The sequence below is a fragment of the Alligator sinensis genome, unplaced genomic scaffold (assembly GCF_000455745.1).
Source record: "Alligator sinensis unplaced genomic scaffold, ASM45574v1 scaffold509_1, whole genome shotgun sequence".
Lineage (NCBI taxonomy): Eukaryota > Metazoa > Chordata > Crocodylia > Alligatoridae > Alligator > Alligator sinensis.
In genome coordinates this window covers 503,222-515,469 of record NW_005842967.1, presented here as the reverse complement: position 1 = coordinate 515,469, position 12,248 = coordinate 503,222, and the positions used below count along the sequence as shown (strand labels likewise).

Below are 12,248 nucleotides of genomic sequence, written 5' to 3'. Positions count from 1 at the left end.
TTGGGGCTGCCACTACGCAAGCCAGGACCTACACCCAGGTCTCAAAGTGCAGGTTCTCCCACTTGGGCAGTTGGCACATCACCCCATGCCTGCAGGTGAGAGCCAGAAAGGGGGCCCCACTGCCCAAGCTGGAAGGTGGAGGGTTCAGGCCCCTGGCTTCAGGTCTCCCCCTAGCTGCCTGTGCATAGCTGCAGTTCCCCCCCCCCCCGGGGGGGAGCAGAGCTAGGGCCAGGGGCAGACTGAGTGGCTGGTGTAGTGCATCTGATTCCCTCAGGCACTGATGGTCTAGGCTTTGGGGCAGGGTCCTTGCTCTTCCCACCCCCAGCTGTGGAGGAGGCTGAAGAGAAGCCCTTCCCACTGCCCTTGCCCTTGGTCCCCAATGATGGGAGAGGGGGCTTGGGAACCCCTCTGGGGGGGCGGGGGATGGCCAGGGGTGACCCCCTGGCCCTGTTGGCTCCCCATCAGAGTCCCATCTGTCCCTGCAATGGAGGTTGTAGGCTTCTCCACCCCCAGAGGAGGACTCTGCCTCTGGGGTGGAGTCTGCAGGGGCATGCATTCTCTTGGGTGTTTGCCTGGGATCCACCCCCATAGTGGGGACTGCAGGAAGCTCTTTGGGGGCATCTGTGCCCCCCAGAAGGTTCCTGCCCTGCCATTGTTTCACATGAGGGCAGAAAAGACAATAAAGAAAAACAAAATATCCTTCAGGGCCGGTGAATCTAGTAGGGACAGGCTGGCACTATGGGGAAAGAAGGGTGATAGGGAGGAAGGGGGCTGAAGCTCACTAAGCCACAGCCCCACAGGAAAAAAAACCCAGGAGGCCTAAAAAGGGGGGGGGGGGGGGCAGAGAGAGAGAGAGAACATACACACAAGGTCTGGGGAAACTTGAGCTGGCTTTCTCATCCACACAACAAACACCAAGTTAGGGGGAGTGGACCACAGGACTTACCACACAAGGGCAAAACACACAGGGAAGGCTGCTGAGGCAGGTGTAAAAGACAGCTGGAGCAGTGGAGGGGCTTTGTTTGCGGAAGATCTGTCCAGAAGCCCCTCAGGCCTTCAGCCGGTCACTCAACAGCAGAGCTGTAGGCAGGAAGACAAATCAGGATTAGATGCAGTGAGGTAGCGGTGAGAGAGGGTAGGAGCAGTCAGTCATTTAGGAATAAGTCAGTGCAGATGTGGTGTCAGGTGGTGCAGCAGGGAATCTCCCTCTCTCCAGAGAGAGCACAACAGCAGAAACAACAACAGCGGTAGCACCGATGGTAGGAGCTGTCCAGTTCAGGCACTCAGGGTGTGCTTCTGGTGAAAGTGGAGGTGAAGGTGGGAGTGGCCTGCCAAGGCAGCTGGGGCAGGCAAGGTTCCTTTAGGCTCTGGCAGTGATGGTGGAGGAGGGGCCCACAGGCAGTGCAGGCTCCCTCCCCAGGCTGTTCCCCAACCATGGCTTGGCGGTGGGCTGGGCAGCAGGCCAGAACAGGGGTGCTGTGCTGGGGTGTGGTGCAGTGCAGTGTAGTGGGTTCCTCCCTGAGAGGGGGCAGCAACATACAGCAGAGGACCCCCCGCCATGGGGGAGGGAGAAGGAGAAGGCAACAGCAGCAGCAGCCCAAGGCAGGAAGGAGTGCACCCAACTTACTCCAAAAGCTCTGAAACCAAGCCTGCAGCTAATAGTAGCCAGAGGCAGGAAATGGCCTGGCCATCTTCTCACCAGAAGCTCCTGAGACCAGGCTTGCAGCAATCAGCCACAGTAGCAACCGCCTGGTTCAGGAAGGGGTGTGGCCAACTTCCTCCCTGTGGCTTCTCCCCCAGAAGCTCCTGAGGGCAAGTAGGCCTGAGCTGCTGGCCGGAGCAGGTTTTTATACTGCTGGGGACAGCACAGGTGCTGGCCCTGGGCTCTAGCTCCCCCTGGCTGCAGATCTGGGAGGAGCCAGGAAGGGTTATTTTATCCCAAGTGGCACAATTTGCTCCACAAGAAAGTGCATGTCCAGGCATAGGCACTGAGGCAAAAAGCCCAGGCTCATATTTGCACTGCTTCTATTTTAGCTGCCGCAAGAGCACTTGCTTGCATGTGTGGATGTGCCCCATGGAGGTGCAGTTGGAAATATGCTAGATGAAGATATCAAAGAAATGGATTTTGTCAGTGCTCATTCTAGATCTGCTTAATTTATCTTCAAATGAGATTCCAACCACAATCTTCAGATGATATACTGAAACTCCCAATACTACCCTAATAAAAGGCTAGATTCTACAGTCAGGCAGACTAGGCAGATCCTCTTAAAAAGCGTTTGATCTTCAGGTCTCAGAGGGCAAAACTCACCTGTAAAATCCATGATTTTTACTCACATAAAAAGCCAGTTTTACATGAGTAATCTCATTAACTGAATTACTTATGTGAGTAAGAATAATGGATTTTTTTCTTTGCTGCAGTAAAAATCTTTGATCCAAGTTTTTACACAGATATATAATTTTTGTGATATGATTATATGCCTGGAGAATATCTCTCTCTATATGTTCACTTAAACTGTATTATTCTCAATTTACTTATGATAATTTAAAAAATAAATCAAAATGATTTTAAAAGCTAATTACACTATCTACTGTGCTTACTCTTTTCTTCCCCTCACAAGAAGTAATGAATAATCCTTCAGCTTTAATTTTAAAAAAAAAAAGACTTCTAATTTTCTAATCACTTCTACAAAATGACTGTTTGTGTATCTGCAGTTTAGCATGAATGACAACATTTTATTGTAAATTTTATTTATTCCTTTTTGGTCTATAACATGCTATAATAAATCTATAATATGCTAGGCACGATAAACAAAATACTTTTCTGTCCCCAAATTACTTAAATCTAACAAATGTAAAACGTGGAAGAAGAGGGTACACCAAACAACTTAAACATGGATATAGATTATTTCTTTCAACTATATCATTATAATCCAGTAAATCTCCTGATTTCAGTGGGCTTTAAATCAGAGCTAAAGAGGTTAGTAGCTTTAGGAACATTCAAGAAACTGAATACGGAGAAGGAGACAAAAGTACATTAAAATTGGTGTCACTGGCATCATGGAGTGTGTGGGTGATAAAACAGATGAGTAGGAAGTGGAAGAGTTCTGAAGGGCTATGAAAGTAAGGAAAGAGGCTGGAACTCATATCTGTGTAGAACTGCAACCCCATGGAGTAATTCAAAGAGGTAAGGATGGTCAGAATTATGAAAAAAGAAGTTAATCTTGGTATCTGTGTCTTGTGTGGAGGGTGGAGATCTGTCATCAAATCCAAGCAGGAGGAAGCCATAGTAATCAAAGCAAGTGATGAGGCCATGGATGGGAGTTTTAGCTATGTGGAGAGAGATGCAAGTTTGGACCAGAAAAATGACTGATGGAAGAAATGGCAGGACTTTGATACGGCTTAGCATGATCAGGAAAGAGAGGAGTTGTAGATCATACCAAATTATAGTTCTGGAAGTGACAAAGAACACAATCACTGCTGGCAGCAACTGAGTTTGGTAAAACAGGGAGTGTTTTAGAAGAGAGATATGAAATTTGCTTTTGGTTGTGTTAGGTTTAAGTGATGTCAATAACATCTACAAAAGACTTCAGAGAAAGCCCAACATGATACTTCAGGAGTGATCAGTGTAAAGATGAAAGCTGGTAATGTAAACAGATGTTTTGCCAAACAAAGGGTAGACTTAAAAGAGGATGGAGCAGAAAGTCCTGAAGGACATTCCATGGCAAGTTAGGCAGGACCTGCAGAAGGACACATCTTGACAATTGCATATATGCAGTTTGCGGAACCTCAAAGCAGTTTGAGGCACTGCAAACTTCATGCGGCACACATGCACCCATTCACTGAGCTGTTAGTTAGCAGCGCTATGGAAGGTTTTTTTATACAGTGAGATCCCAGTATAAAAAAAAAACAACACCTGCAAAAAGAGCAGCATGGCATGGCATGGTGCATGCTGCAGCAGTATGCACCACCAGGAAGAGAGACATGGTCTGGTTACCAGCCAGACTTAAAGCAGCCAGCTTGGCACTGCTGCTCCCCAGGAGGCCCTCAGGACCCCAGGTTAGGCTCCTAGGGCCAGCACAGGTGTTGGTCCCAGCCTCCTCTACCCGACCTGGGTCACTTTGCCACACTCCAGAGCGTGAATGAAAGGGCATGACCAGGGATAAATAGGAGTGGCACAAATATGAAGGAGGCACCAGTCACTGAGCCGGAAGGGCATGGAGTGGGTGGGGGGGGCAGCATGCTCCCCAGCAGACCTGGAAGTGGATCAGACATGCTTCTGATCTACTTCCGGGTCTGCTGCTGAGTGCGTTGGGGAGCCCCCTGTGCTTCTGTGGGACGCTCCATCTGCCTCATCATCACAGCATTGATGAGCCACCTGGTACCTTAGGGTATGTAGAAAAAACATTTAAAGCTGTGCCTATGTCCAAATCACTGAATCTTTCCGAATTGATTCAGAGGGCTCCGATTTGATTTGGAGAGATTAAAGGGTTTCCTGATTTGATTCAGATTCAGAGATTCAGTCACCGAATTGGGCAGAATCTCCGCTGAATCGAATCAGGGACCGACGCTTCACACAGGCATAGTATCTACATATGTGCTTAACTACGCAGTACACTATTCTGCTGCAGTGTAAAGTGTCACAGTCTACACATGTGACACTATTAGACCACAGCAAGCTATTTTTCACTGCCATAAGATAATGTTGTTGGGGACAGTACTATCTTACTGAGGCAAAAATAACTGCCTAAATGTACATGTAAACACTGACCTAGGCATACATTGCTCCCACTCAGCCCAGGCAGGCAGGGGGCTAGATCCCTGCTTACTACCTAGCCACAGAGCTCCGTTTGCTGGGTCACTCTTGTGCCTCAGCCAGCTACTCCACCACCTGCCACCACCTTATGGAGCCCAGCGCTGACCCCCCAGGCGACCTACCCACTTGGGGATGCTCCACCCCAGCTCAGACTACTATGGTCCCATAGTATCTGCATGTGTGCCCTCGAAAGCAGTGGTTAGAGCATCTACATGTATCATTAAGGCACTGTGATTAACTCCAGTGCAAACTATATCAGAGTTTATTACATTGCCTTAATGGCACATATAGATGTACCCACTGAGTACCAGGCATGGCAGTTGCTTGGAATGCATTCTCTCTTCTAATAGGATACATATTTGTCAGGCCATATGAGCCTCATTTGCATAAGATTAGTAATGATAAATTAAGTAATTTGAATAAACAAATGAAATATTCACATACATAGTTTGCTTGTTTTTAGTCAGTAATTTCCCAATCAATATTTATTTCCCTAGGATTCCCAATTGGTCCCAACTGTGGCTGTTTAATGTAATTCTAAGTTGTCAAGAAACAAAAAGAAAACACTATTCTATTTACTTATAACTACCATGTAATTTACTCCCTGCTTTGGGAATCCATCTGCTATAGTATTTCAATTATGCTCAGCTGCTAAAATGTACTTAAAGTATTTCAGAAGAGAGCTAAACTAAGCTGTACCCTAATCCTGTCTAGTTATCTATTTTCAAACAACAATACAGTAGACACAATTATTGGATACAAAAGACTGAATAGCAAAGTATGCATGATTTCCTTTATTTATTCAGCAAGGAACACACTTGTTGATATGAATTTAAAAAGGAGAGATTGCAAACATTTTTACTTAAATGGAAAATTGCTGAAGCCAAGCTTTCCAGTGACAGGAGGGGTAAAGGAAGAGAAAACAGTGACTCTCTACAGGCTTCGGTCTAAGACATTGCCTTCTAATTTGGGAGGCTCAGGTTGAAGTTTATGCTCTCCTTGAATCAAAGTAATCTAGAATGAAAAACTTTGTTCTGAATCAAACCAGGATGAGCAGGAACTGGAAACCAGCTCTCTTGTATAATCAGCCATCACCCAAAAAGCAAGTTACTCATGCTTACCAAACCAGAAAACATGTACAGAATGATAGAAGACAGGCATCTTGGGTCCATTTCTATTCCACCTGATGGGCATCTAAGTTGACTTAGCGTAATTGTATTACATCCTGTTCAAGACCATGAAAATCTTCTTATGCATCTACTTTTGCAATTATCCATCCTCTGACCCTTAAGACTCAGTCACAAAAAACAGCAAGGAGGAAGAAGATGCAATGACCTTTTGTACTAAATGTTTTTCAGGGACCCAAACAGAATGGGATAAGAGTGGACTGAAGTACCTAAGCACATCTATGTGCCTAATAGGTTAATGGAATCTGGCCTCTTGTTGAAACTGCTTTCACAAAATCATTTGAATGGTCTTATTTTCATTTCAACGCATAACACCACCAGGTTCTGAAAATTATAAAAATTGCTAGGGGACAGAATTCTTGCCAAGGGGTTTGGGTTGCCTTTCAGGGTGCTAATAAAAAATGTGCAGTCAAACATTATCTGTGGTTTTACTTATTTTGAAACACCTTAGTCCTGCTAGTTGAGCAATGATGACGATATTCAAGGAAGATACCACAGTAAGGCAGAGGAGAGCCATTTAGGGTCTATCTCATCCTTGGAGGTGATATATCCCAGTTGTACCATTCTCAAATGTTCTATGTCCACCCTATACTACAGCAAATGCTCTAAACCCAGTATACTGGTACGGCTGCCCCCAGGGTCATCCCTAATGGCTGCTCTCAAGAATACCAGAGACCAAGGTCTCAAGAGTAGGTGCAAAGGGATTCCCCAGAGCATCTTCACTGGAATATTTCAGGGTCTGAAGCAAGTCATTGGACTGGGGGGGAGAGGGTACAGTATGCAAGTGGCATGCTCAGGAGTAGGTGGACTGGGACCCACCACTTCTGCTGTATAAACAAGCCATAAGCCTTTGTTATAAAATGCAGTTATTTCAAAATGTCAAACATAAAGACTATTTCCTGAAATGTGAAAAATTTAATGCATTTTCCAACCTGCATGATAAAATTGGCTACCCCCAGGCTTTCATTATATCATGCCATACAAAGGGAATCATTCAGTGGGAAAGGCAACTGTTGCATACATTCAGGTCTTGATACGTCAATTAGTCACCAGGTTGCTATTCTGGGAAAAGGACTCGGAGTCATATTATGTGCAGGCCTATGAGAAGACAGGTGGAGATGAAACCTAAACAGAGAGGAGAAGTGAGAACAAAAAACTTGTATCTTGAATTGTTCAGACATCATATAATAAACTCAGGGAAAGGAAAGTACTAGTAAAATGTTGACTCATTGCATCCAGCTTAGAGAAAGAGAATCTTTTTCATCTCTTATTCAAAAGAGAGAAAATCTGAAATTAATTTCTTGGCAAGTCACCTTCTGAAATCCTGGGAAGTGTTACAGTGGAAGAATTTATGACTGCCTACACATCCATCTGCTTTCTAAACCAAGCAAGAAAAATGGAGGATGCAGGTTGGGTGACTACAGCACTTTTTTGGCTACCTGGGCTATACCCTTCTTTTAAAAAGGTCCCAGAAATCTGGCAGAACAAGTGAAAAGTGTTCATAGGAATAATGATGAGCAACAAAAAGAATAGACTTTGTACATGCTCCCAAAAAGATTAAGGAGTGGGTCTTAACCAAATATTTCTCAACTTTATCAAAGCCCTTATTAAATGCGCTCACATCAATAGATGAGATTGACCCCTAAAATTTTCTCATTAACATGATGAGGGAAAAGAATTGTATGGACAAAGGGCCCAAACAACAAGGGAGAGATGTGAAAGGGGTACTATTTGAGGTCTCCAGGAATTCACAGCTGGAAAGGTAAACCAACTAGTGTTGAATTAAGCCTACTCGACACTACATAGTTCTGTCAGCACCTACACTCATAAGTACTCTCTGGTGTCTAAAACCTTTGCCAGCCAGCAGGCAGCAGGTGTTGGTAGATACTCCCTCACCTTCTGTGGGCTGTAGGAGTCTCTTCAGCAACTGGCACCTTCCCAAGATATGCTTTGCAATCTGGCAGCACTAATACTTCCATGGAGTCACACAGAGCTGCCAGAAATCAGGGGATATATAAGCAATCCAAGGAAGGTAGTGAGCACTGTCTGCCACCAGAAATACTACTGGCAGGGGTAGGCAAAGCCCCTAAGGCCATTGACTATAATTTGGAAGGAGTGATGTGCTCTGTAATTACCACCCAGCACTTAAGAAAATTCTACAGGTAATAAGAGCGCTTTTCCCCCCTGAAATTACTCCAAATTTCTGCCAGTTTTAAATAGACATCACTCTATATCAATGGTTTTTAAACTGCAATCTGCAGACCCCTGGGGCTAAGAGGGTAAGAGATCTGCAAAAGATGACTACGATCAATAAAAAGTAAGTCTGGGTATTCACATACAATTCAAAGGGGTCTGCACCTCCATTTGAAATTTCCAAATAGGTCTGCACCTGCATTTAGTATTTTTTTTAGGGGTCCAAAATTAAAAAAAAAGTTGAAAACCACTGCTTTATAGTATAGAATATTTATCTATACTAAAATAAGACTGTACATGCTACAGGATGTTTCACAAAACCTGTAGAAAGAATGTCATTCTCTGATGAAGTTTACAGGACTCGAATAAGGAGAATATTTTGCAAGCTTGAACTGATGTAATTTTTTGCATATAAATACCCTGAAAAGATGCAGGATTGAAAAATGCATCCATTGATTATACATTTTAAGACTAGGAGCTCTGTAATAAGTTTGATGAGTCTGGACCAAAATTACATTGTTTTCCAAATAGCCTGCTATCATATGATTATCAACTTTTCTTGTTCAGTCCCAAAATATCCCTCTGTAGCAATGTACCCCATTTTATGTAAGAGCTATCCTAGAGTCATGGAAGCTGCAGAGCAGTGACAAAGAAAATTGTATGGTTTCCATTTCAACAGCCCTGGAGACGAAAGCTAAATATTGTTTTTGTGTATAGTCACGTATAAACTTACAATCACAGAAGGCATTCTGGCCAAATATTGTTATAGCTTCATGTTAATATTTTCTGCAATATCCATTGTTAAATGTTAGGAAGCTGCAGAGTTCTAATAAAAGTAACACCATCAAACTTGTCAGAGCACTTTTGAGAAGCAGAGGACAGCTGAAAGTTAAGCCTCTCTCTGGCTGTTATTGTTCTGATTTGCCTCTCATTTACACCAGCATAAATCAAGAGCAATTTCACTGAAAGAAATAGAGTACTGAAGCTGTAGAGCTGTATGAAATGTTGATTGCACTCCGTAAAATAAGCATACTGTATAAGTTCTGTATATAGAGATAATTAACCTACAATCCATTTATGTATGGTTACTGGAATCTGCACATAACTATGTACTTGTAGAAATGGAAATTCAGATAAAATGATTTATTTTCCTGTCTGTAAGATATGGATTATCTACATAAGTGCACAGGATTCACCAACTATACTAAGGACCAAACTTTAGAGGGCCTCATTCAACCTTTATTATTTTTTTCCATACAGGTTGTTTACTTATGCAACTGTAGTGAAGGTCTATGTAAAACCTGACTGTATGCCTAATTTGCCCACAGAAAAGTAGGAGACCGTTTTTGAATATTTTGAGCCAATTTTTCACTTAGATGAACAGGTTCCTTGGAGATCCTCTCTGTATGTAGGCCCAGTCCACCATGGAATTTTCTTGAACTTCAGTTGACCTATTAGGGTTACTCCTTAATTTTCTACACATGCTTTGTCACAGAACCATTCAGATAAAGTCCTGTTTCATCATCCTTGTAGATGTCAGCTGGGGAACACTATTCGGGAACATGAAGAAATCTCTCACTTATCCAATGTTCAGATGCTAATTTATCTGCTGACCATTCTTCGTGGCCTTTTTTGTAATACTGGTGATACGTTTATTCCATCTTGTAACCATCATCAATTGCCTTACAATCATGCAATTCAACTGAAAGAATAATTTGAAGAGCCTTTTCCTGGATTGGAGGTAGAGAAATCACTGCTCCCTGTGCCTCTCTTCCTTCAGCCTCATCAGTACTGGGGACTTCTCTCTTATGCTTGTGTTTACAATAGCTCCTCCCCAGTCCATTTTCAGTCAGCCAAAACTCTATTCCTACACATCCAGATTCTTCATACAACCATCTGAAGAGTCTAGAAACCCACACAACTCGCACTTGAACACACCTTGTTTTTGATTAACGTCCAGGGAGGTTGGCAGTCTCTGATCATTTTAATGTTTTCCTTATGTGGGCCATTTAAAATTGCTCTGTGACCTGCTGGAAAGAAGCACAAGGACATACCCACACATTATGCCACAATATTACATCTGCCCTTCATAGATGTTGCTCTTAGGCAGCAGCTAGGATGCCAGGTAGAAAATTCTTGATAGAGAAAAGGCTCCCAGGAATGCTGCTAGTTAGTAGCTATTTCTTTCATGAAGTGATGCTACAAACAAGCATCTATTGTTTTCCGCATCATGAAATATATTAAGAAACAGGGCCAAAAAAAGTTCCATTTCTCCCCCCTTCTCTCTTTGAACTTGAACTTTGAACTATTTTTGCCTCCATGTCCTGACCTTTGCTTGCCTATCCAGCTTATTTAAATACTAGCCTAGCAATAATCATCTTTTCTAAGTCCCATCTTCCACTTATGTCTTTTGAGCTTTATAGATTTTAAAGGACAGAAGGGACTGTGATGATCTAGTACAACCTTCTGCACAACCCAGCACATAGATCTCCACTGCATGGTGTAATACACACAAAATGGACAGCCATTTTGTATTGCAAATCATGTTCTAGCTTTCATGTTGCTAGGCATTTTGTTTTAGTTTAAATATAACTATGGGTTTTTTTGCACTGGGCCTGGACTAAGGAGAAATGCATGTCAGGAGTGAAGGTCTTTTGTTTTCTGACACTTCCTGCTATGTACTGTAAACAAGAGAGCATTGGTCAGCAGGGGAATCAGACCCCTAGCACAGTTGGATGGGCTGGGTAATGTTTTTTAGAATTAATTGGTTGAGAGAAAGGCTGGAGGCCTGCCAACCCCTGATTGGATACTTGGGGCAATGTCATGAAAAAATATATAGCACTCTCAGCTGAGGCTCTAGTCTCTCAATCTCAGGACTGTAAGGCTGAATTGGGACCCAAAGAAAACCTTTCTCCATGGGGACATGTCCCCCACCCCGCTTTATTGAGTAGCAATTTGCTGTTACGTAAAGGGAAAATTGGAGGCAGAGAGAAAGCTTCTCTTGAAGTTTGGGACTAAGCTTCTCTCCACAACCCGCCCCCCCCCCTTCTTTCCCCCCTTGCATTTTGAATGGCATAATACTGTGGGGGTATTAATCTCTGGAGCAGAATAGCCAGGGTTGGAACCTGGCAGTTTTGCTGGCAGTTTTGGCCAGGATTAGAGGCCTTGCAAATTTGGACCAGGCTTAAGGCCTTGAGTAAGATAATACTGTGGATATTAATCCCTGGAATGAACTGGCCAGGAATGGAGTCCTGGCAGTTATTGGCCAGCATAGGCCTGGCCCCACTTTGTTGTTTTACAGCTGTTTTGTATCAGTCTAGTTTGTGTGGCTGAACCTCTGCTGTATTCTAGGCCCTGGCTCTCTTTTTTTTGCTTAGTCCAGACCCAGTGCAAATAGCTCTGGTTGTTTTTCAGCTGTTGTGTCTCAGTTTAGCTGTGTACCTGAGCCCTGCTGCCTCTCCGGGCCCTGGTGCTGGATAAACATGGTTCCTTTTTGTTGCTGTTGCAGTTTCTTTGGTCTCAGCCTAGCTGTGTGGCTGAACCCCAGCTGTATGTTCAGCACATTTTGGGCTGGGGCAAGACATGCCCTATTTTGGACCAGGATGAGACCTGACATAAAAATTTATACAAGCAGCTAAACATGTCACAAGCAAGTGGTGTGGTTGGGCATTAGTTGTAGTTCAGTCCCAGTGAAAGACAGGCCTGGCCTTTGAGTTCTTATGCACTTTTCTTCCCCAGAAGAGCTGGGAATTGGGACTAGGAATTTTAGGGTGTGGTATGCTGACAAAAGCTGCAGTTAACCCCTCAAAGCCATCACAAGGAAGTGCATATTGGCATCCTACAGCTTCCCAGGGAGCAATGAGGGGCCCCATGCAGCACAGAAGGACTGATGCTCACAGGCAGCTCCCCACAGCATGGCAAACTCAAGGAGCAGCTCATAGGACTCTCTGGTGTCGGTCTTCCTGGCCAGCCCATTGCTGAAGTTCAGGGATAAGGGTGCAGGACCCCCAGAACTATCCCTTTGGGTAAGCCCTCAAGTCCCATACTGCCTCGGC

At 44.0% G+C, this 12,248-nt stretch overlaps 1 long non-coding RNA gene across 1 annotated transcript in view; it reads right to left on the bottom strand.

The window, feature by feature from the left end:
• Positions 1–5,374: 5,374 nt before the first annotated feature.
• The window catches only part of LOC112548159, a 24,949-nt gene continuing 18,075 nt past the window's right edge, over positions 5,375–12,248 (bottom strand). The window contains exon 3 of the long non-coding RNA XR_003091971.1: positions 5,375–10,223. This is a non-coding gene — a long non-coding RNA (uncharacterized LOC112548159). The remainder of the gene's footprint in view (positions 10,224–12,248) is intronic.